The following is a 23,402-nucleotide window of genomic DNA, read 5'->3' as shown; positions in this document are numbered from 1 at the left end:
CCTACAAAATCACAAGAAAGGGAAACTACAAGAAGCATACATTCATAATTGATTCAAGGATTAGAATAAATCAAATATACAAGCATCAATTCGCCATTGAGACACATGCATATAGAAGAACCTCAAATGCTTTATTAATGGAAGAAGTAAAGTTCAGGAACTGATACAAGGATAAAAGGCCCAATCCAGCATCACCTCCCAGCGGAAAGAAATCTCCTCTTCACCTCCTTCAAGAAAATCACCCAATAGTTCTATACTCAAACCAACAACACTTCCTTACATACACAAGATTCCAGCCCCCCTAGACCTCATGAGAGAGCTCTATATATAGGAGATTTGGAGAAAGGATGAGTCAGCTTGAGGCTGGCATGAAGCTGACTAGTGTCCTCTCCCACTTCAGTTATTCTTCACTTCTTGAGTCCACTTGGAGGTTCTTGCTTCCACTTGGAGATCTAGACCCTCTTACTCATCAATAGGCGAATTCCTTGATCCAAGTGTCATTTTGGAAGCTTCCTGGGCATTTACACCTTGAAGAATGACTGTGCCACTTGGCCAATCTCACCCAGCGCAGGTAGCCTTCATTGGAGTTGACATTCAGCGCAGGTACCGAGTGGAGCAGTTGACATTCAACGCAGATGCTCAGTGGAGCAGCTGACATGATCCAGAAATAGCTTGTTTTTGAGTGTTTTCAGGTGGAGAACTGATTTTCAGTGCTGTGGTTTGCTGACCTTGTTCCTCTAGGGGTAGGAACAACATGTTTAGGGACTTTGGATCCCTTAGATTATTGACATTTCATGCTTCATGCTGTAAGGCACAAAAATGTCTATAACAGTTGCCCCCTAAAGTATGAGGTCGTTTATCGGGTGAAATGCTTTATCAAGAGGATCTGAAGTTCATTCAATCGCTGAGAGGTGACCTGTAATAAAATACAATACAATACATTATTTTTCATTCTGCTTTCACAATCTAGCTGAGGCGGGCATTCCCATGCTCAGCTTTATAAATTCATTTTGGTACATAGAACAGACGATCGTCTGATGATAGACTGATAATTCTCTGCTGAAATTATCATCCTTTGAGTAGGATGATCATCTGCTGCAATGATGTACATATCAAATGTCTTTATGTTTCCTGAATATATATCGCAGCCCAGATGGATGAAACTAGATCCGGGGTCTTCAAACTCGTTCAATCTTCACTCTAAGTACAAGTCGATCCATGTGAGAATTGCGCTGAAGTCGAACATGGAAAGACATCGCTTGATTACCGGTCAATGATGTAAATCGTTAACAAGCACGAGAGGAATCACCGATAATGATAATGACCCTCAAGGTACTGCAGTACCATTCACGTGGTGTGAATAAAGGACTTGGCGTCGAACACCACGCAAAATCTTCTGGTCGAAGGTCATTGATGTATACCTATCGCCGGAAGTGAGAAACTTGCCATTGAGGCATGCAAGCTTCAAAGTACTGAGGGGGGTGTTCCTAGATCAACTTCTTGGATAATGAGCTGAAGTCAACAAGAAGCGATCCGTCAAAGGAGGGCCTTAATGAATCCCACATCAGTGACACGGAACGGAGCTAATGATTTTAGTGGAGGTGAAAACAATCTGTGACATATGATTCAGGGTGGCGATCATGGGTGGATGAAGGATAATGTATGGCAGTGGATGGGACATGGTTGACTCTTTCTGAACAACATCTCTTGAACATATAACGACACTGATGCGATGTATCGGTAGCATTACCCCAAATGTGGATGGTTTGGCGAAGACCATGGTGATGAGACCGGTGAATGAAACAACCCAACCCGATGTGATACGGAGGAAAAGTGTCATGTTCAAGAGCGACTTGCTACCATTAAAGCTTTGAGGTTCTCCCAATTTTTCCCTAGTCATTTCTGACCAGTACCTCTTTATTTTTGTCAAGCTTGAGGAGGATAACATATGCTTGTTCTATAACCTGCCCTTCGGGCAAGCCCATCACTATGTTTTAACGAGCCTAGCGATAGGGAAACTCGTTCTCGTCTAAAGACAAGTTTGTCGCTACTTAATCATTTTAACGACTCTAACGACAAGGAAAACTCGGTCCTTTTCATTTTTAGAGAGTCTGAAAAGGTACAGAAAGTTAACTCCAAAATTCCTTTTTCGTCATCTAATCCCTTAAGTCCGAAAAAGTATAAAACAATACAGAAGGGATGAGTTTTCGATAACTTTAACGAGCCGAATAAAACAAGCGCTCGACCTTTTTGTGTAATAATCCCTCAGGTCCAAAAAGATTAAAATCTAGAGGAGGGATAGCTCTTCCGGTCCTTTTAACGAGCTGGAAGGCCAAAACTCGGCAAACTTTTCATATTTTACGAGTCAGATGAAAAGAGCTCAAAGAAGACTCGTCTTTTGAGGAACGAGTGATAAACAGGGATAGCAGCAGATTCCAGGTACAGGTTGGAATTTTCCAATCACGGTAGTGTCACAAGGATGGCTAGGTGAAATCACTCTTCGCAGCTGTTCCTCAAAATGGGTAAACAATCATATGGGGGTGAACGATCGGCCAAATGGAATGGAGGTGGCAGGTGCAAACACGACCAAGGCTTTTATGGCTAATAAATTTACGATCACAATGGTTATTTACCGGGATAGGTTCATTTTTTAATGAGCTTAAACTCTAGAGGAAACTCTTGCTCACGCTTTTCTATTTTTTAACGAGCATAAATTCCACTGTAAAACTGCTCGATCTTATGTTTAATTTTTAACGAGCATGAACTATGTGCTAAAACTGCTCGGATCTCGCTTTTCTACTTTTTAACGAGCAAAAATTCCGCGGTAAAACTGCTCAATATACCAATCATAAGATAAGAATGTCTCCTATGAGATCTCTATTTTTTATAGAGCTTCATCTTCACTAAGCTTTGCTCCCTCTCATCCTTTCTTTATGCAAGTTTGGAAACGGCTAATCCTACGAGTTTAAAGGGTTAGACCTACAGGTTTAAAGGGAGGACCTAAAAATTTAAAAAATAAATAGTCGCCCCTTGCTTGCACTCCGAAAGGTCGCATGCCCCCAGGTATAAATTAGAATTTCAAGGCTGCCCCTACTTATCCATCAAAACATTTGTTTTAAAGGGTGAGGCTTGCCTCTTTCTGGTTACCCAAAGATTGTTTTGTTAACACCATCAAATGAAAACATTTCCTCGGCACTGTCTACCGAAGTAGACAATGGTGAATGACTGTTGTCAAACAAGTAACCTTGACAAAAGAATCCTATTCTAGAACAACCCCTCTTCCAACCACGGACGGGGTACGGACTAGTCATATTCTCCCGCGGAAATTCTATCTTATACCCAAGGTTTTCTTTGCCCGAAGCAGACCAGGATGCATGCCCCCTGGGTTCCAGTCCCATCTTTCCGAATCACTCGCACTCATCGGGAAGGAGGACTGGGGGTGGAGACATTTCTTGATTGAATAGACCATTCAGGGTTGGTATTTGACTATTTGAGATGCGTGATCCCGGAAATGAAAGTTGGTCTACGAGCTTGACCATTCTTCCTTCGTGTGGAAAACACATTACTCTAAAGAGTGAGGAGACTATAGCTCCCATGCAATATATATAGTCTCGTCCAAGGAGTAGGTTATAATCCAAGGGTCCTTGAACGACCATCACGTTCATTTGAACGGTCTTCCCTTTCAATGTAACAGGCACATTGGGGAGGATCCCTAATGGTCGACTGGTTCCTTTGTCAAAACCCGAGAGATTTCTTATCTCAGGCAAAAGCGTCGGGGAACCCAGTGCTTTCCAAGCAACAGAGGAAAGGATACTCACAGATGCCCCTTCATCAATGATAGTGCCAACCATTACCATTCTATAAATTTGGACTATGATTCTGAATGGTATACTGGCTGGCAACTGGGGTCTGCCTAGTTGATTCCAATCAAAGGACACAACCAGGTTGCTTGGTGGTGGGACCGAATACACGGCCGGATATGACCCTGACGATGTTCCTTCCTGCGATAAAGGAATGGGCGCATTGCCTTGATGCTCATCAGAATCTGTGTTGATGAAAAGAATCTGGATGGTTTCATCCTTATTCTCTTCAGTGAGGGTGTCATTTGAAGATGAATCTTCAGTGACGGTGTCATTTGAGGATGAAACCTCTGAAGGAAGAACCGGGTCAACTGCCGTATCGACCTTTAGACTTTCGTCTGGTCTGGATTCAGTAGGTTCATTTTCAATGACTGATGCTTCAGCTGACCACTTGAGTGGGCCAGCTGTATTTTCAACCAACGAAGGACTTGGCACGAGTTTTTTGTATCCAGGAGGAAGTCTCAATGGTGAAACCGGACGATCTTCCAAAACTCTCTTCGCTTCATCTAAGAAGGGACAATGGTGGATGGCGTGATCACCTTCACACAGTCTGCAGGGGATCTTGCTCCCCCTCTTTGTCTTGAACCTTCACTTTCGCTGGTTGACGGTAAGCATTCAACATGGCTATCAGAGGTTGATGCTCCCGAATTGTGCAACCGAGGGGACCAGTCCCTTAGTATCCGGGGAATACAAGGACAATCTCTATGGAAGTGGTCTCCTCTACATATGACACATGGCGATTTAGGCCCGGTCTGTGCTGTGTGTGGATTTTTGTCAGATGTCTTTTGCTTGCCCCCAGTCGCCTTAGGCTCCTTCTTCTTCTTCTCTCTCTTCTCCTTCTCCTTCTTCTCCATGGGAGCTTGGCTTTTGCCGGCTCTACCTTGCGAAGATGAAGGATTGGAGGAAGAGTTATAGGAAGTAGAAGGTTGGTGGGCAGCTCTAGACTGATCTAACTGTTGACTCGACTGTTCAGGAACCGTGGTGTTCTGAACTACATTGGTTGAGAATAGCCAAATAGGCAGGCCAATTGTCAGCCCTGGAAGCGACAATGTGGCCATGTGGGGCGCACCAACTTCTCCCCAAGAGGAGAAAGGACTAGGATTTCCATCATGTGGAATTCCTTGGTTGGGGCGTTCCATGTTCTCAACCTATAGATCAACGCAGGAATAGGAGGTGATTATGTTCCGCTTAAAATAAATTGTATAACGACGCTTTAGACACAACTTTCTTTTTCACTTTTTAAGAGTCGAGAAAAAGCTAAAGATGACTCTAGTCTCCTTCGATGTTTTAACGAGCCCGAAGTGACAAATGCTCGGATGGACTTTTTCAGTTATAGAGTTTGAAAAAGGCCAAAAGAAACTGCTCTGGAGTTCTAGGCAGAGGGTGTGCCAAACTTTTCGCAAAACCACAGAATACGTTTTACGGTACGAGTGGTCGATCTTCATGAATGCTGTGTTCACTGCATTGCGATCAGTAGGGCGGCCGACACGGCTTCCTATGGATAAAGGCTTTGTTCCTATAGGGGTCTCCCAATATATACGCGACGGTACGTGGGAGCACAAGTCTGTATTGATACTTATCGCTTCACCGTGGAGGAATCACCCAACCACTCAACGCTAAGATATCACGTTTAACGACGCCGGAACACGTCTCTAGCTTAGACCTCTATGTGTTTGCGTTATGTTTCAATGCGTTGTTATGTAAATTCAATTTATTTTAAGGTTGATCTTGTTTAGCAGTTTTCCTTTATGGATCACCACGAGATGTATAGTAACACTCCTAAATGCAGTCTAAGATGATAAGCAAGCTTTTCAATCTTTCAACTTTGAAAATCTTAACTACTGAGGGAAAAGAAAGACATCATCTTTTCACACAGATCATAGAGCACACACTAATGCACTTTTTCTTAAATCGACATGCAAACTGTCATAATGCATATGCACAATGCAAGTATTTCTTTTCTCTTTCTTAATGTTGGCGCAATGCAAAAAGAAAGCTGTTGTATAACTTTGAATTCAATTTCAAGTGAAAGCAAACAAGCTTGTCCAAAATCAAAAGACACCTTAAGATTTACTTGTTTCGACACTAGAAATATATAAATTCAAACCATATGACGAAAGCAAAAGCTCAATCAGCTATGAACAGTAAACAAACTAACTCTTAAGATCAAAACGACACTTATCACAGGTCTAGATCTAAGAGGCCACAGCAAGACTAGTTCACTTTCGTTATGGGAAATTGTAAATGATATAAGAAATACACAAAGAACAAATACAGTTTCTTTATACAATCGAGGCGGAATAGTGGCAAGGAAAGTTGGTTTCAGATAGGTACATTGACTGGTAACAGGCAGCAAAAACAAGAGTGAAAACAGGGCAATGAACAGGAGGGAACCCCAGTAGCACTAGGCAAAACTGGTTCTGCGTAGGTAGTACACTGTCAGTTTGACCTTCAGTGTAGGTAGCCCCTTCGGGAACTACGTTGAAATGCAGACTGCCTTCACAGTGCCTGCACTGAAGATTCAAACTTTCGTTTTTCTCAGTTTCCGGGTCACAGATTGCTCAAAAATTCACCGTTTTTGGCCAAATCAGAAGCTATCAGTCAAGTACACACTAAGGGATGAAAAGGAGGATGAAAATCTATCACTAAGAGCTATTTAGAGTTCTTGTGAATCAGCTCTTCAAATCATAAACATGCCCAGAAACCGAGCTAGAGTAGCTGCCCTCTACTTTGCATTTGAAAGATTCAAATGCAGTTCGATTCGGTACTCCCTGTGTTTATGAAATGAATAGCAAAAGCACAAACAACCAACAAGATACGATCCCCAGTGGAGTCGCCAATTTTTTGTTGGGAAAAGTATCCAATACGGAATGACCCTATCCCACTCTAAGGGTGATAGTACCTCAGCAACAATCAAAGCAAAGCTATTCGAGATTACTTCTTTATGAGATGTAAGAGAGAGGAGAAAGAGATCCACTAACCGTTGTCTTCCGCTAATGATTGATCCAATCTTCCCTCTTTGCTGCTTGCTCCCAGCTCCTTGCTCTTTCCCTGGCCCAGCTACACCAAGATCCTGCAAAATCACAAGAAAGGGAAACTACAAGAAGCATACATTCATAATTGATTCAAGGATTAGAATAAATCAAATATACAAGCATCAATTCGCCATTGAGACACATGCATATAGAAGAACCTCAAATGCTTTATTAATGGAAGAAGTAAAGTTCAAGAAGTGATACAACCATAAAAGGCCCAATCCAGCATCACCTCCCAGCAGAAAGAAATCTCCTCTTCACCTCCTTCAAGAAAATCACCCAATAGTTCTATACTCAAACCAATAGCACTTCCTTACATACACAAGATTCCAGCCCCCCTATACCTCATGAGAGAGCTCTATATATAGGAGATTTGGAGAAAGGATGAGTCAGCTTGAGGCTGGCATGAAGCTGACTAGTGTCCTCTCCCACTTTAGTTATTCTTCAGTTCTTGAGTCCACTTGGAGGTTCTTGCTTCCACTTGGAGATCTAGACCCTCTTACTCATCAATAGGCGAATTCCTTGATCCAAGTGTCATTTTGGAAGCTTCCTGGGCATTGACACCTTGAAGAATGACTGTGCCACTTGGCCAATCTCGCCCAGCGCAGGTAGCCTTCATTGGAGTTGACATTCAGCGCAGGTACCGAGTGGAGCAGTTGACATTCAGCACAGATGCTCAGTGGAGCAGCTGACATGATCCAGAAATAGCTTGTTTTTGAGTGTTTTCAGGTGGAGAACTGATTTTCAGTGTTGTGGTTTGCTGACCTTATTCCTCTAGGGGTAGGAACAACATGTTTAGGGACTTTGGATCCCTTAGATTATTGACATTTCATGCTTCATGCTGTAAGGCACAAAAATGTCTATAACACCTTGGTTTATGGACATTTCATGTTTGGGGTTGTAGGGCCCAAAAATGTCTATAACACACACTCTCATAAGGAGCACCAATGTGATTGACATACGGGATGTTTCCATCTAAACAGGAAGAGGCAAATAAGGATAGTTGGTCGACTCTAACTATCTTCCCTTAATGGGGAGAACACATCATGTTGAACAAGAAGGAGGCTACAACATGCATGGCATGGGTCCAAATCCGTCCAAGTAGAATATTATAATTGAGATTGGCGTCAAAAATCTCCACCTCGAAGTGTACTATCTTGCCCTCCAAAGTAATAGCAAGGTTGGGTAAGTCACCGAATGGTCGCAAATCGTGGCCATTAAATGCTTCCAACATGTTAGGAGACTAGTTCAAGTTGGCGAACCAATTTCTTTCCAGCAAGCGACTAACATGATGCAGTTAGAAGAACCTTCATTAATGACGATCCTATGAATGGTTTTCTCATTGCTGATTACCTGAATGAGATAGGAAATCTGATGAGGTAGTCATAGAACATGGTTCTCTAGATCAAAACATATCAAATTAGAATTAGTAGGATTAATACCTCTGATAGCCAATAATAATGATTTCCGCTGAAATGGACAACTTTGGAGTACCTCGAGAGAAGACATAGTTGAAGGCACCTGAGCCAAATCCTCACCAATATTATAGTGTTGAGTGGCTAGTGCATTGGGATTGTATGAGGACTTCCTTAGCACACCTCGATAAGCTGGTTGAATGGCGGAATCAAGGTTAGGACACTCAATATGAAGAGGGCCAAAACTAGATAGAGCAGAAGAAGAAGGGGTATCTTCTTTCTCTTTCCCTATTGTCAAGGTAGGAGTTTGATAATCTTTTGATCTAGTCGCTGCATTAATAGGTGTACTTGTCATGAACACTTGTGATCTTGAGGAAGTAGACGATTGAGGCTAGTATACCATTTGAGTCTACTAGGACAGAAATGTCTCTTTCAGGATAGTTAGGGTCCCTCTGAGCAAACGACTAACTTCGGACCATCGGGGATAGTCCTTAGTATAGTGATCCTCCTCACAAATGAGGCATGTATACTTAGTCTTCTATTGTGAAGAATCGCCACCAAAAAACTTAGAAGGACCCTATTTTGGGGCATCGGCTTTACCCTTTCCTTTTCCTTTCTTCTTACCTTTCAAGGATTTATCTGCTGTGGTAGATTGAACAGCATGGACCTCTGAGGTTTTACCAAGGCTAGGTGAATTCTGGGAGGGACTGTTGGAAGCAGTGTTTAAGACAAACTTCTATTTGGAAGAAGATTTCACAGGGGTCTGGGACATTGAACCAATTATTCCATCAACTGGAGGTGTAGCCTATGACTTTGATGTCGTTGGATTAGATGATGGAATCAGAGCATCGAAGAACAACTCATACAAAGTGCCAGACTGAGAATAAATGAGATCTAAGTACTGGGCACAAGTAATGGCTTCTTCTTCGTTAATGCATCCACCCATAGCTATATCGCGAGCAATTGGGGCAACGAATTACTTGGTAAACCATTCGGTTAGCAACTAATCAACAATCTCTAATTTAATCAGGAAACATCTATGCCTCCATTCATGGATGTGATCAGAGATGTGTGTTTTAGTATCTTGCTTTAGTGATGTAAGAAAATAGGTGTCAGTTTCATAGCGAACTGGAAGCTGGAAATGCATGAGGAAAGCCATGGATAAAGAGTTGAAGTCATCAGAAGTACTTCGAGGGAGCTCAATGTATCACTTGGTTGCGACACCTGTAAGGGTTCGATGGAAAAGACAAAGATGAATAGAATCATCAATGTAGGAATTCGAGGAGCACCAGAGGTGATATGTCATCACATGGGTTTGAGGTTGTTCTTTTCCTTTTCCATGGAACTTCGGACAATCGCTCATGATCTTGGATGGAACCGGAGGCCAGTATGGCGAATGAATAATTAGATCATTCGTGACTCGAGACACATATGGCAACTCTAGTGTATCTAAGAATGGCAATTGAGTATTGAAAGGCATTGGAGGTCGATAAGCGGGTCCAGCTGAAGGAGCCCATACCTGCTAGTAAGGATTTTGGCCCCATAGTGGAGGGTTTTATACATATTATTGGGTCTTGAAAATGTCATTCATTTCCATTACACTTTCACTATTATGACCATTATATCACCTCCATTTCACTACTATGTCACCACATTCATCCCACTTTTATTATCATTGGGCCACATTTATATTTTTCCAAACTTTATTAATTCTAAGCCCTTTTAAGTGAATTTGTGGTTAAAATTTAGAAAATAATGTGCATATGCTTATACCTAACAAGTGGGTTGAGATTGTTCACATGTGTAGGTTAAAAGGAGGCTTCTAGAAGACCCTTATGTGGCACTCTAAGGCCAAATTCTAATTTGAGTGGAAAGAATCAGGGATCATGAGGATATGTGTCACATCTCCTAATTGTATTGTAACTCTAAGAAGACATGTGTCTTATTAGTTCCTATTTTGATTAGGACTCTAGAGGTAGAGGGATAGATTCATGGACTCTCATTAATGAGATGACTTCTCATCTTTTTGTATAAATAGGAGATCTCTCTCCTTCATTATTTAGCTTTTTAGCTTAGAGTTTAGAGCTTAGCTTGTGAGTCTTATCTTAGCTTGGAGTTTGTATTTCTTCCTTGATGGCTTTTGAAAGCTTTGGAGAGCTTTGTTGTACTTTGTAATTTTGAAGAATTTGAATAAATCTTTGATGTTATCAACATGGAAGGAGATGTGAAGTAGATGTCATGGAGCATATTAGAATGTAAGGTAGAGTATATTTCATTTTGTAATTTTGATTTGATTTCATTATGTCATTTGATTGCTTTCAAGTTTGATAGATTAGATTTTCCATTCATGTAGTTTTAATTCATGTAAGTGTGTTCAACCGGTTGATTGTATATTAGTTTTTCTTTACATGTTTTTGCATCAACTAGTAACATGAGATTAACCTCTCTGTCGACTTTGGTTTTCTTAGTTTTTTTAATTCCAGTTCTGTTTTGATTTCAGTCTTCTTTACTTGCTTTGGTAGTTAGTTTAGATATCAAATTGCTCATATCATTGACATTATCTCTAAAAGCCATAGCTAAGACTACCTGGTGAGGTATTGGACTATGAATGATGTGATTTGATTTTAGTTTTACTTTCTGCGATTAGATATCAAACTCCTCATATCATTGATGTTATCTCTGAAAGCCATAACTTAGACTACCTAGCGAGGTATCGGACTATGAATGATGTGATTTGATTGTAGCTTTATTTTTTTGCAATTAGATATCAACTTGCTCATAGCATTGACGTTATCTCCGAAAGCCATAGCTTAGGCTACTTGGCGAGGTATCGGACAATGAATGTTGTGATTTGATTTTAGCTTTACTTTTCTGCAATTAGATATCAACTTGCTCATATCATTGACATTATCTCCGAAAGCCATAGCTTAGACTACCTGGCGAGGTATTGGACTATTAATGATGTGATTTGATTTTAGTTTTACTTTTCTGCAATTAGACATCAACTTGCTCATATCATTGACGTTATCTCTGAAAGCCATAGCTTAGACTACCTGGCGAGGTATTGGACTATGAATGATGTGATTTGATTTTAGCTTTACTTTTCTACAATTAGATATCAACTTGCTCATATCATTGATGTCACCTCCGAAAGCCATAGCTTAGACTACCTGGCGAGGTATTAGACTATGAATGACGTGAATTGATTTCACTTTTATTAGATTGCAATTTTTGATTTGTTTGAGTGTAGTAGCTTAATTCATTTTTCTGTATTTAGACAGCAGTAGAGATAATGGTTTCATGATCAGTAGTTCATTATTTGTTTGATTTTAACAGCAACATATTTTCATTCTTGTTCAAGTATTACTTTCATCACTAGTATGTTCTAAGACCTTCTGAAGTGTTAAGTTCTGGAAATCATTATAGAGGACATAATTGCCTTAAAATCTATATCCATACTTTCCTTCTAGAGACTTAGGAATACGATTTTGATTTGCATTAGAAACTTTAGGAGATCAACAAGAACAAAACCCTAAAACAAAATAAAAACTATAAAACAACGAAGTAATAAAAAGGTTAACTAAGCACATATGGTGCACCACACTTCATTAGTTTAGATACCCGGATTGATAATTTATGTAGAGCAATTTAAGACGTTAAATTGACTAGACATTTTGGCCCTGTTGCCAGGGAAGTGTAATTAGGAAACCTTATTTCTTACATCTAAAATGAAATTAATAATTCTTTAGTATGCTCTCCTCCTGCACTTTGTGTGATCTGCAGGATCAGAAAAAGGATTGTTATGTAAAAAAAAAAAAATCTTGAGTATGCTCTACTCCTGCACTTTGTGTGATCTGGAGGATTAGAAAAATAATTGTTATGTAAAAAAAAAAAAGAGAAAAAAGAAAAAAAGAAGACAAAATAAGCTTCATCATTTCAATTGATTCAACCAAAAAAAAAAAAACAATCTATGGCTATCTTCAATCCTAGCTTTCACTGTGGCCTCAGTAGAAAATCTGCATTCCTGCTTGAGCTTTGGTCTTAAAACAAACCTGCAATTACATTTAAAAAAATCAAAAGTGCAAATTCAACATATCAAATTGCATGGACTGTTGTAAAGAAAATAAGATGAGGCCAATTGAAAAAAAAAACCCCTTGTGTGGCTTTCAAAAGAGTGTATGTGGCATCCAATTTATGTGGAAATTTTTTTGAAACCTCCCAATGTCAAAATCTGAAAAATCTGCATACACATTGATTTGATGTTCTGGCCTCTTCATGATTTTGTTTCAGTGCATCCTCAGCCCTTTGTAAGCAATCCATTTGCATTCATTTGGACTGTGTATCTTACTCATATAGGAAGCTTTTGGTTTTGGAACGTTTTTGGAAAGCCAACATAGGAAATTTCTCGATGATAATAGAATCTAAAACCTATGGATGGCCTACATAAACTATGCAAATGGATTAGAAACAGAGGTTTAAGGCGTGTTGCAGTTACCAATACTCCTAGAGAAAATGTTGAGCTCATGATCTCTATTGAAGGCCTCATAGACTTCTTTGAGTTCTTGGTTATTCGCAATTTGCTCGTTCACTATATTTGCTGTTGATTGCATCTGAAAACAATCTTTCTTTGAAATTGATTTTACAGAAAAATCCACTCCACGAATTTCATTTACATTCCTGAGGCTAAAACCAAATTATGTGTTTCAACATTGTGCATACTACCGCTGGCAAATAAAGGTGTATCTTCCTACCTCTGATTCGAAAATTTTACAGCCGAATGCAACAAATTCATAAAATGTAGAACAGTAAAAAAAATTAACTCAGAAAAACGTAAACAAAGAAAAATGTCAAACTTCAAATGCACGATTTGGCCAAACGGGGACAAATTTTGGAAAAATAAAACCTAGGTTTTTTCGCCAGTAGGGTCAGTTAGATAACCCAGAAACGGTTTTAATACATTTGTAGTGGTCTGGGAGAATTTCTCGGTTCTTTGAAGCCCATTTTTTCTTGCCGCGTGAAGAAAAATGGATTTTAATGAACAGGTTGTGATTTAATTTGGAAAGGGGAATTCTAATTTGATTATGTGCTGGAATTTACTCCACCACGTCTCCTGCCTTTTATTTCCACTCATCTATAACTCATTAACACCTGTTAACAAGCAATCCCAATTGAGACGGCTTTGTTTAGTGAATTAACTCCATTACATGAACCAGTTGAGTACGCCTCTTCCAAACTAATCTATCAATTTCAATTGAACTTCACTACTCCATCTGTTTAAATAGCTATCCCTATGATTTTTTCATAAAATGCTTGATGCTTTACTCGAATGGATTTCATTATTTGCATAGTCACGCCTAGCATGATTTGTAGAGATTTGAATTGCAGCAACATTCTCGTGAATGGCAATACTGGATTCTTGTGAATCGTAAGCTGATTTCATACGACTCTTAAACCCTTATTAGTTGTTCATTATACCGAGCTTTTTCCCTTTTCATATCTTCGCAGCCTCTTTGCATACTCAGTCAGCTTGTTTTCACACAGTCTACGCATATATTCACTCTGTCTTCACATATATTCATTAGCTTCGGAATCCAGCCACTTTCTGCAGTTGATTCAACTTTCCATAGTTGTTTTTGTTAAACTCTAGGTTGCAGGTGTCATCAGGCAAAACAAGGCACGTGGGCAAGTTAGAAATGACCTGGACATGGATCAGGTCCTATTGGTTTAGCCAGATTCATTAAGGAAAGCCGTGGTCAACGGTGGTCAAATGGTGAGGAGGTACATACAATTGCTTTAGTCACAGTCATCTGCTTCCATATACATTTTCGTTTCATTTCCATATCCATATATGTCTGATTTATATCCATGCAATCAATCCATTTCTTAGACAGTAAAGGGAATTCTGAAGGGTAGCTGAGAACAAAAATGATGGGGCTCATTGGGAGAGCTAAATCAATTGAACACACTTGGACTTGGACTTTCTTTAGCTAGATCAAATGGGCAGTCAGGGATATGTGTTAAATGGTTGCTGTAGGAGTCATTAAATCTGTTGAAAAGATCATATAGTTCCATTACTCTAAAGTATTTTCATTATTAAAATTGTTTTGCTTCATATACCATTTATACATTTTTTTATTTTTTTAAAGCAAAACAGTGAAGAATTTTTTTGAAAAATAGCAGAGAAGCTCATGAATAATTGGTCTTGTGCACCAGCTGTGATCTTAGGCTCTTTATCCCTGGTACTTGGTTGCATAAAATCTCTTTTCCAATAAATTAAATCAGAAAACTAATGGTTGACTGTCTTTTAGCTATGGAATGCAACCTGATTCCACAACTAACTGGCAATTCTGCAGTCATTTTATTACTTCTATAGGTTATAGGTGTCAAGAGACGAAACAAACCACATGGGTAGCTAGGAAAATGTTAGTACATGGATGATGTCCTATTCATTTGCTCCAAGTCGATGAAAAAGACCCCGGTCAAAGGGAAGTCAAGTTGTGTGTTATCACTAAGTCGTTGCATGTCAAGAAAAAATAATAATTTTGAATCAACGAAATGAATAAGTTATTTGCTCACTTTTTTGAAGGTATTGATTAATTTTTTACTGATGATGAAAGATGAATGGCTAACCTTTTATTCAAGATTGTTAGCTATAGAAACCGTCGACATTCTATAACTAAAGTCCAATTCCGCAGCTGTTCTCTAATTCCGCAACTGAAAAACCTCATTGTTCAAATCAGCCTAACTTTCACATACAAAATCAAATTTTGATGATTTAAGTATCGTTGGAAAGATCTCAACAAGATCTACACAATGAGAAATCCATCATTAGAGTTTGAAATGGAAAATAATGAAATAAATTGCTGAAAAGAAGCAACATTCAACTTGGGGCACCAATTCCAAAGCAGGTATAAATTCTTTTGATTTTTCCTTTGAGAACTTGTTTCATTAATACAAATACTTAGTTTTGTGTGTAAATATCATAACTAGAAAGATTGATCACATCTCTCCTTTGATAATATTACATTCCATTGCAGAAGAAGTATTAGTTTTTTTGCAGGTTCCAGGAGGAAGGACAAATGACTAGAAGAGAATGGTGTCTCTCTAAAAGACCAATTTATTCCATAAGAGGATGATCAGCGACAAAGACGAAATATGCTGATGCAAAATTAGATCCAAACACTTGAAAAACTTTCAGATACTATTGTTTCCATCACATCCATACTTCATAATAAACCATTCACCTCATTTCACTCCATATTTTCCATTTACATTCACATACACTTTCCATTTCTTTTTGTCCATTCATAACCCACAAAGAAAAACAAGAGGCTCATTCACATGCTTATTGCCCATTTCCATTTCTACTCTCCATTGCCATATTCCATTTTCATCTTCCATTTCCTGTCATTTTCATTCCGCAAATAAGCCCTGCTTCAATGAAAATTATTGATTCCATAGTCCTTTGAGTCTAGGTTATTTGTAAAAACACCTTGAGGCTTGCATGCCTTAATGGCAAGTCCTGATGCTGACAAACAATTGGAATACATTAATGTCCCTTGTTCGTTAGATCTTCTAGGTGACTTGACATCTGAAAATTCATTCGTCCCTAGCAAGATGTGTTTGGGCATCTTGACTCTTATTGTCATCAATGGTGAGAGTTCCCCTGTTGACTAGTGGCATCCATTAATGGTCACTAAGTCAACAATTTCCTACTATGTTCGACATTAGAACATCTTTTCACATAGTGGAATTGTGCCAATGAGTTTTGAAGACATGAAGACTATTATTTTCAGCATCTTGAAGCAGATTCAACAAGTTTTAGTAGAAGCAATAAAAAGTCATCTTAACTCTTTGTCCATGACTCCTCTTGTTCAGCCACTTGAAGAAGAATATGATCAGAATTTTTCAGCCACCACACATACAACTCATCCATTCCAAATGGTAAGTGAAGGTACGTAATTTTCTAACTTTTGAACATAGAATTCCATAAAAATCTAGAATGGTAATTGTTGGAAAAACATTTCTCTTCCTCATTTCATAAAATTGCCAATACCATCAGTTGGGAGGGGGAATACATTCATCTTTTGCCATGTCCATATCATATTCAGGAGCCCACATACTTCCAACATATATCAATTATTACATTGCTATTTTGGGCATACAATGGCTTTTGAAAAAGTTCTTAAAGGATAAATTGGATACAAACAAAATCATGGTTGTCACACAAGAGCCAACCATCATCCAATCCAATAAATATATACTTTGCAACAATAATCAAAATATCATTATGCAAAGCTCAAAGATCAAAATAGAATGCAACAACAAAGAAATTGGTTGTAACACAAGAACCAACCATGTTGCAATTCAAGTAAAACAATTTGCAAAAATATGAAGTTATCAAATGATATCATGCAAAGTTAAGCCAAAGCTCAAGGATCAAAAGAGTTAATGTAATATATATTGTATGAGGACATGCAATAACTTCAGTTGGGGGGTATGTTGGGTCTTGAAAATGTCATTCATTTCCATTACACTTTCACTATTATGACCATTATATCACCTCCATTTCACTACTATGTCACCACATTCATCCCACTTTTATTATCATTGGGCCACATTTATGTTTTTCCAAACTTTATTAACTCTAAGTCTTTTTAAGTGAATTTGTGGTTAAAAATTAGAAAATAATGTGCATATGCTTATACCTAACAAGTGGGTTGAGATTATTGACATGTGTAGATTAAAAGGAGGCTTCTAGAAGACCCTTATGTGACACTCTAAGGCCAAATTCGTATTTGAGTGGAAAGAATCATGGGATCATGAGGATACGTGTCACATCTCCTAATTGTATTGTAACTCTAAGAAGAGATGTGTCTTATCAGTTCCTATTTTGATTAGGACTCTAGAGGTAGAGGGAGAGATTAATGGACTCCCATTAATGAGATGGCTTCTCATCTTTTTGTATAAATAGGAGATCTCTCTCTTTCATTAGTTAGTTTTTTAGCTTAGAATTTAGAGCTTAGCTTGTGAGTCTTAGCTTAGCTTGGAGTTTGTAGTTCTTCCTTGATGGATTTTGAAAGCTTTGGAGAGCTTTGTTGTACTTTGTAATTTTGAAGAATTTGAATAAAGCTTTGATGTTCTCAACATGGAAGGAGATGTGAAGTAGATGTCATGGAGCATATTAGAATGTAAGGTAGAGTAGATTTCATTTTGTAATTTTTCTTTGATTTCATTACGTAATTTGTTTGCTTTCAAGTCTAATAGATTAGATTTTCCATTCATGCAATTTTAATTCATGTAAGTGTGTTCAACCGGTTGATTGTAGAATAGTTTTTCTCTACATGTTTTTGCATCAACTAGTGACATGAGATTAACCTCTCTGCTGAATTTGCTTTTCTTAGTTTTTTTAATTCCAGTTCTGTTTTGATTTTAGTCTTCTTTCCTTTCTTTGGTAGTTAGTTTAGATGTCAGATTTCTCATATCATTGACATTATCTCTGAAATCGATAGCTTATACTACCTGGCGAGGTATTGGACTATGAATGATGTGATTTGATTTTAGTTTTACTTTTCTGCAATTAGATATCAAACTCCTCATATCATTAACATTATCTCTGAAAGCCATAGCTTAGACTACCTGGCAAGGTATCGAACTATGAATGATGTGATTTGCTTGTAGCTTTACTTTTTTGCAATTAGATATCAACTTGCTCATATCATTGACATTATCTCCGAAAGCCATAGCTTAGACTACCTAGCGAGGTATTAGAAAATGAATGATGTGATTTGATTTTAGCTTTACTTTTCTGCAATTAGATATCAACTTTCTCATATCATTGACATTATCTTCGAAAGCCATAGCTTAGACTACCTGGCGAGGTATTGGACTATGAATGATGTGATTTGATTTTAGTTTTACTTTTCTGCAATTAAATATCAACTTGCTCATATCATTGACATTATCTCCGAAAGCCATAGCTTAGACTACCTGGCGAGGTATCGGACTATGAATGATTTGATTTGATTTTAGCTTTACTTTTCTGCAATTATATATCAACTTTCTCATATCATTGACGTTATCTATGAAAGCCATAGCTTAGACTACCTGGTGAGATATCGGACTATGAATGATGTGAATTGATTTTAGTTTTATTAGATTGCAATTTTTGATTTGTTTGAGTGCAGTAGCTTAATTCATTTTTCTGTATTTAAACAGTAGCAGAGATAATGGTTTCATGATCAGTAGTTCATTATTTGTTTTATTTGAATAGTAGCATATTTTCATTCTTGTTCAAGTATTACTTTCATCACTAGTATGTTCTAAGACCTTCTAAAGTGTTAAGTTTCGGAAATCATTATAGAGGACATAATTGCCTTAAAATATGTATCCATACTTTCCTTCTAGAGACTTAGGAAAGGATTTCCAATTGCATTAGACACTTTAGGAGATCAACAAGAACAAAACCCCAGAACAAAATAAAAACTATAAAACAATGAAGTAAGAAAAATGTTAACTAAGCACATATGGTGCACCGCACTTCATCAGTTTACGATACCCGGATTGATAATTTATGTAGAGCAATTTAAGACGTTAAATTGACTAGACACATATGACATTTGATTCTATCCCCACTCTAGGTTACCTTTCCTGTAGGGAGGATTTGACCTTGAAAGCCTTGAAATAGTCCGGTCATAGGTTGTTGATAAGAAACATACGGGTTAAAAGGTTGTTGATCCTGCTGACCTTGGACATATTGATATTGTACTTGTTGTCCCTGAACATATGGGTTTTGAACTTGTTGCCCCTTAACAAGAGGATTTTGGACCTGCTACCCTTAGACATAAGGATTTTTCACTTGTTGCCCTCGAACATAGGGATTTTGGACCTGCTTCCCTTGGACAAAAGGATTCTAAACCTGTTGCCCTTGGACATTAGGATTTTTGGCCTACTACTGTATGACTTTACCCTAATCTTTTCCTTGCAAGTTTTGACCCTGTTGATATGTATATAAGGGTTGATGCTAATCGGGTTGGCTCTATTGCTGCAAGGGTTGACCTTGCGGCTATAAAGGTTGTCCCTACGATTGCAGAGATTGGCCTTGCGAAGACATAGGTTAGGAGGTTTTTTTGGCATACTACATCTGTGGTTGCATGGTTTGTTGCAACTATTGCGAGGGTTTCCCTTGTGGTTGTTGCAGTTGTCCTTGATGCAGCATCATTGGACCCTGCTGCTGCGTGGATGGCCCTTGCTGCAATGAAGATTTCCCTTATTGCTACAAAGGAGGTTGTCCTTGCTACTGCAAGGGTACTTGAACAATTCCCAGATTAAGACCTTGAAAATTTTCGAAGTATATCTAGCCATAGCCACCGGGAAAGGTGGACGGACCAAGTTGAACATACTATTCAAGCTGAGGGATGTAAGGCGAATTGACCATTCCTTCAGAACCATATGGAACATAAGGAGCTTGGTATTGAACCTAAGCCTCATAAGGCTGCTGGTACTAGAAATTGCTTGACCCAGACAAACCAATGGGATTTTCGACCTGCTGGTACTAGACATTGCTCAATCTAGTAGGACTAGAAGGGTTTTGGAGAGCACCAGAAGAAGGTTGGTTTGAGCCTGTAAGCTACTCACATTAGTTTTATCTGATGCCATAGACACATTCAGATTTTCCCCCCAGGTGGTGGCGCAAATTTTCCATGTACTAGAAGGGTCGGCGAGCTAACGGCAAGATGACTTGAGACCGTTGGTTGAACCAGACAAGTGACTTGGAAAGATGATACAAGAGGGTTCGGAATGGTAGGTTGCACCAGGATTGAGGTAACTACAAAAATCATCATCTGTTGGGAGGTCAGGTTCAGAATGCATGGACCTGTGGTAGGCATAGTGCTAGATGCCCAAGCAAGGTTGTGATAAATTGATGGGGAACTAGGTGTACCTGAGACCAATTGTGCTAAAGTCACATAATTAGGTGTAAAATCCCGATACACACTGATGGGAATTCTCCCTGTGTAGGGGAAACCTTCAGGAGGAAATTTATGCTCTTCCTCTTCGAGAGTGTGTGGAGTAGAAACTTCTGATTAATCTGGAGAGGTGACTAGAGCTTTGCCTTTAGGTTCCATAGGTGGAAACAAGCGACGATGAATGACAGAAGATGTATGAGGGGATAACTCCAACGAAACACTCAGATGATTGTACAGATTGTACAGACGCTGCGATGATATCAAAACAGGGTCAAACAAAGGATTCAGAGGATATATAACAAGTCCAAGATGACCTTTAGTAGTCAGCGAACTCTCAGGAGTCTGGATGGGATTTTCCCAAGATTCCGGGCCAATATCAGAAGGTGACCTAGTATCTGAAGTAGGTGGAGGAAGAGGTGATAAAGGTTTAATGCTCATAACAATTATCATTTCAACACCTTGGTCCTCGAGTGACTCTAGTAATTTAGGAAAAGGCCCCTCAGACAATCTTTTAGATGGAGGAGAGGAAGAGGAATTAAGTGAACCAGATGGTTCAACCATCATGACCTCATCTCAGTTAAAAGGAAAATAGAGATAAATTTCAAGGCTTTAAAATGTACTTTAAGGAAAACTCATGATTTGGTCTAGAAAATACTAGCAAGAGGTTATAAGATCATGGGCAACAATGTTTTAAGATGCATAACTAAATTGGTGTTCTTTCATGTTTTAAGAGTAGAGAAAGCAGCAAAGATGACTAGTCTATCACTTTCGATTGGAAACAAGCTCGAAAGGACAAGCACTTGAATGGTATTTTAATTTTAATGAGTCAAAAAGATAAAATGACTACTCTAAAAGATCTAGGTAAAAAGGATTACCAAGCAACCATGAACTACAGAATACATCCCAGCGAACTGAAAAGTATGGGTGGGCAATCTCCCCAAATGTTGTGTTCGGTGTATCACATTTTCAAGGTGGTAGACTCGGATTCCTATCGATAAAGGATTGTAGCCTAGAGGGGTCTCCTTTTATATACTCGACGATATGGGGAGCACAATTTTGTACTAGCATTGTCTAGTGCCGAAGCTAATGACAAGTGCTAGGTTTAAAAATGTTGGAACACATCTCTAGCCTAGACATTCTAGATATGATCGTTACATTTCAAATGCGCCTTAGGTTAATTGAGTTCATTTTAAAGTTTACCTTGAATTATGTCTCGGTTTTCAGGCCTTAGCGATGTGACTCTAAAAGTCCTAAATGCAGCTAAATGAGACAAGACCCTTTCAATTCGATGAATTGTCTACACTAGAGAGGGTAGAAAACACAATCAAATGCAAACAACCAAGCAACCGAGAGCGAAATGATTTTTCACTACTTCACTTCTTGAAAAAATAAACTAATGAAAACTTCATTCCAATTCCTAGTTTCCTAACAAGTACACTCCAAACAGTCCTTTCAAAAGTAAATAAAAATAATTTTCTGTTTTCAAATGAAAATGCAACCCTAGTCTTTAATGATGCTTACTATAATTATGTACCTTTCATGAAATGACAAAATGAATTTCTCATAAAACACTTCAATGAAAAAGTTTTCGAAATAGTCGATTCTCAAGAAACTAAAAAACACAAAAAGATAATCTATTTCAAACTAATGACACAATGACTCTACCAAGAACAAGACAAGTGATGTGATCTATTCTGAAAAGAGACGTTTAGACAAGAAAATGAAACTTTTCAAACTTGTGTAATTGACACCAAAGAAATAAAAGGACCGCAAACGAAATGCAAGGAGTAAATTCACCAACAACTTGACTCACTGAGTTCACAATCAACTGAATGAATGACAACCTAGATGCCCTAGGGCCACAAACCATCTAAGGACCCAAAAAGCAAGCAAAAAGAAGGCAAGTCAAAAAAAAAAAAACCAAGTGAAATGCAGCTTTCCAGTCAGGGAAAAGATAGTCTAAACAAGTTACAAGGTATAAATAAAGAGAGCAAGACGCACTGGCCAAGATTTGTGGTGAACACTAATCTTACCTACAGACATCGGTGTGATTGCATAACTGACAACAAGCACCAAAAGGGAGTCAGTGTTATTGTTTCTGAGCATATCGCGCTAGTCAGCATGACTGTTAGCGAAATAAGCGCGTTGAGCAAGGATGCAAAGAAAAAAATAAAAAAAAAATCAAAGGCTAAGACTAGACTTTCTACTGTGAATTTCAAATGCAGAGAAGTAAACAAAGATAATTAAACAGAACTAAAGGGAAATGGAAAAACTAGAAAAGTTCACACAAAACCATGAAATTTCAAGCAAGCAAACAAAAAGATTGGTGTCCCTAGTGGAGTTGCTCATTTGTGGTGAAGTAAGATTCTTAGTGTGGACACAAACAATTCCTCTAGCTCGAGAGTAGGTCTAGCCACAAAAAATACATTCTATGGAAGATTTCCTTAGGTTGGAACCAATTAAGAGGTCCTACCTCTTAGTATGCTTATCCCGTTTGGTGATGCCCTTGCCTCCTCACTCCAGCTATCTCCCATTTCCTTCTTCGAGCACCTGAAACAAGTAAACAATAGAAAACAAAAACCGTGATAATAGACAAATTGTATTCAACCTACTTAACAAGTCAATAAAAATTAAGCCATAAACATGTGAGATCACATATTATGTAGGAAATCAATCAATAGTTGCATATATATTAAATCAAGAAGAGATTAAAATCATTGTCTTGACGTTGTTGTTCTCCTCCGAAAAATCTGGGTTCCCACAAACTTCCATTAGCATTCCATGATGGCCTCAATAATGGTATTTTTAATACTCTTGCCTTTAGTCTTCACACTAAACCAAATTTACACTTCTCCCTCACACACAACTAGAGAGCTACAACTATGAATAACTTGCTGATTACTCCAAAATAAAAACTTCAACCAGAGCCTAATTAGAACTAGCTTGTGCTTGGGAAAAAGGGAGGTTTATATAACATGGATAGAAGGGAGATGATTCCTCTTCTCATGGGAGAAGATCTTATCTCTTGAGGTAGTTCCATCCTAATAGGGGAAAGGAGCCCAAACTGACCTCCTCGACTCCATTTGGCCTAACCATTTACCAAACTTCCATTACGAAGCTTCTAGA

The sequence above is a fragment of the Pinus tabuliformis genome, chromosome 9, assembly GCF_031772625.1.
Source record: "Pinus tabuliformis cultivar Carrire ecotype Pingquan chromosome 9, CPIR1, whole genome shotgun sequence".
Taxonomy (NCBI): domain Eukaryota; kingdom Viridiplantae; phylum Streptophyta; class Pinopsida; order Pinales; family Pinaceae; genus Pinus; species Pinus tabuliformis.
This window is presented reverse-complemented; position numbering follows the sequence as displayed.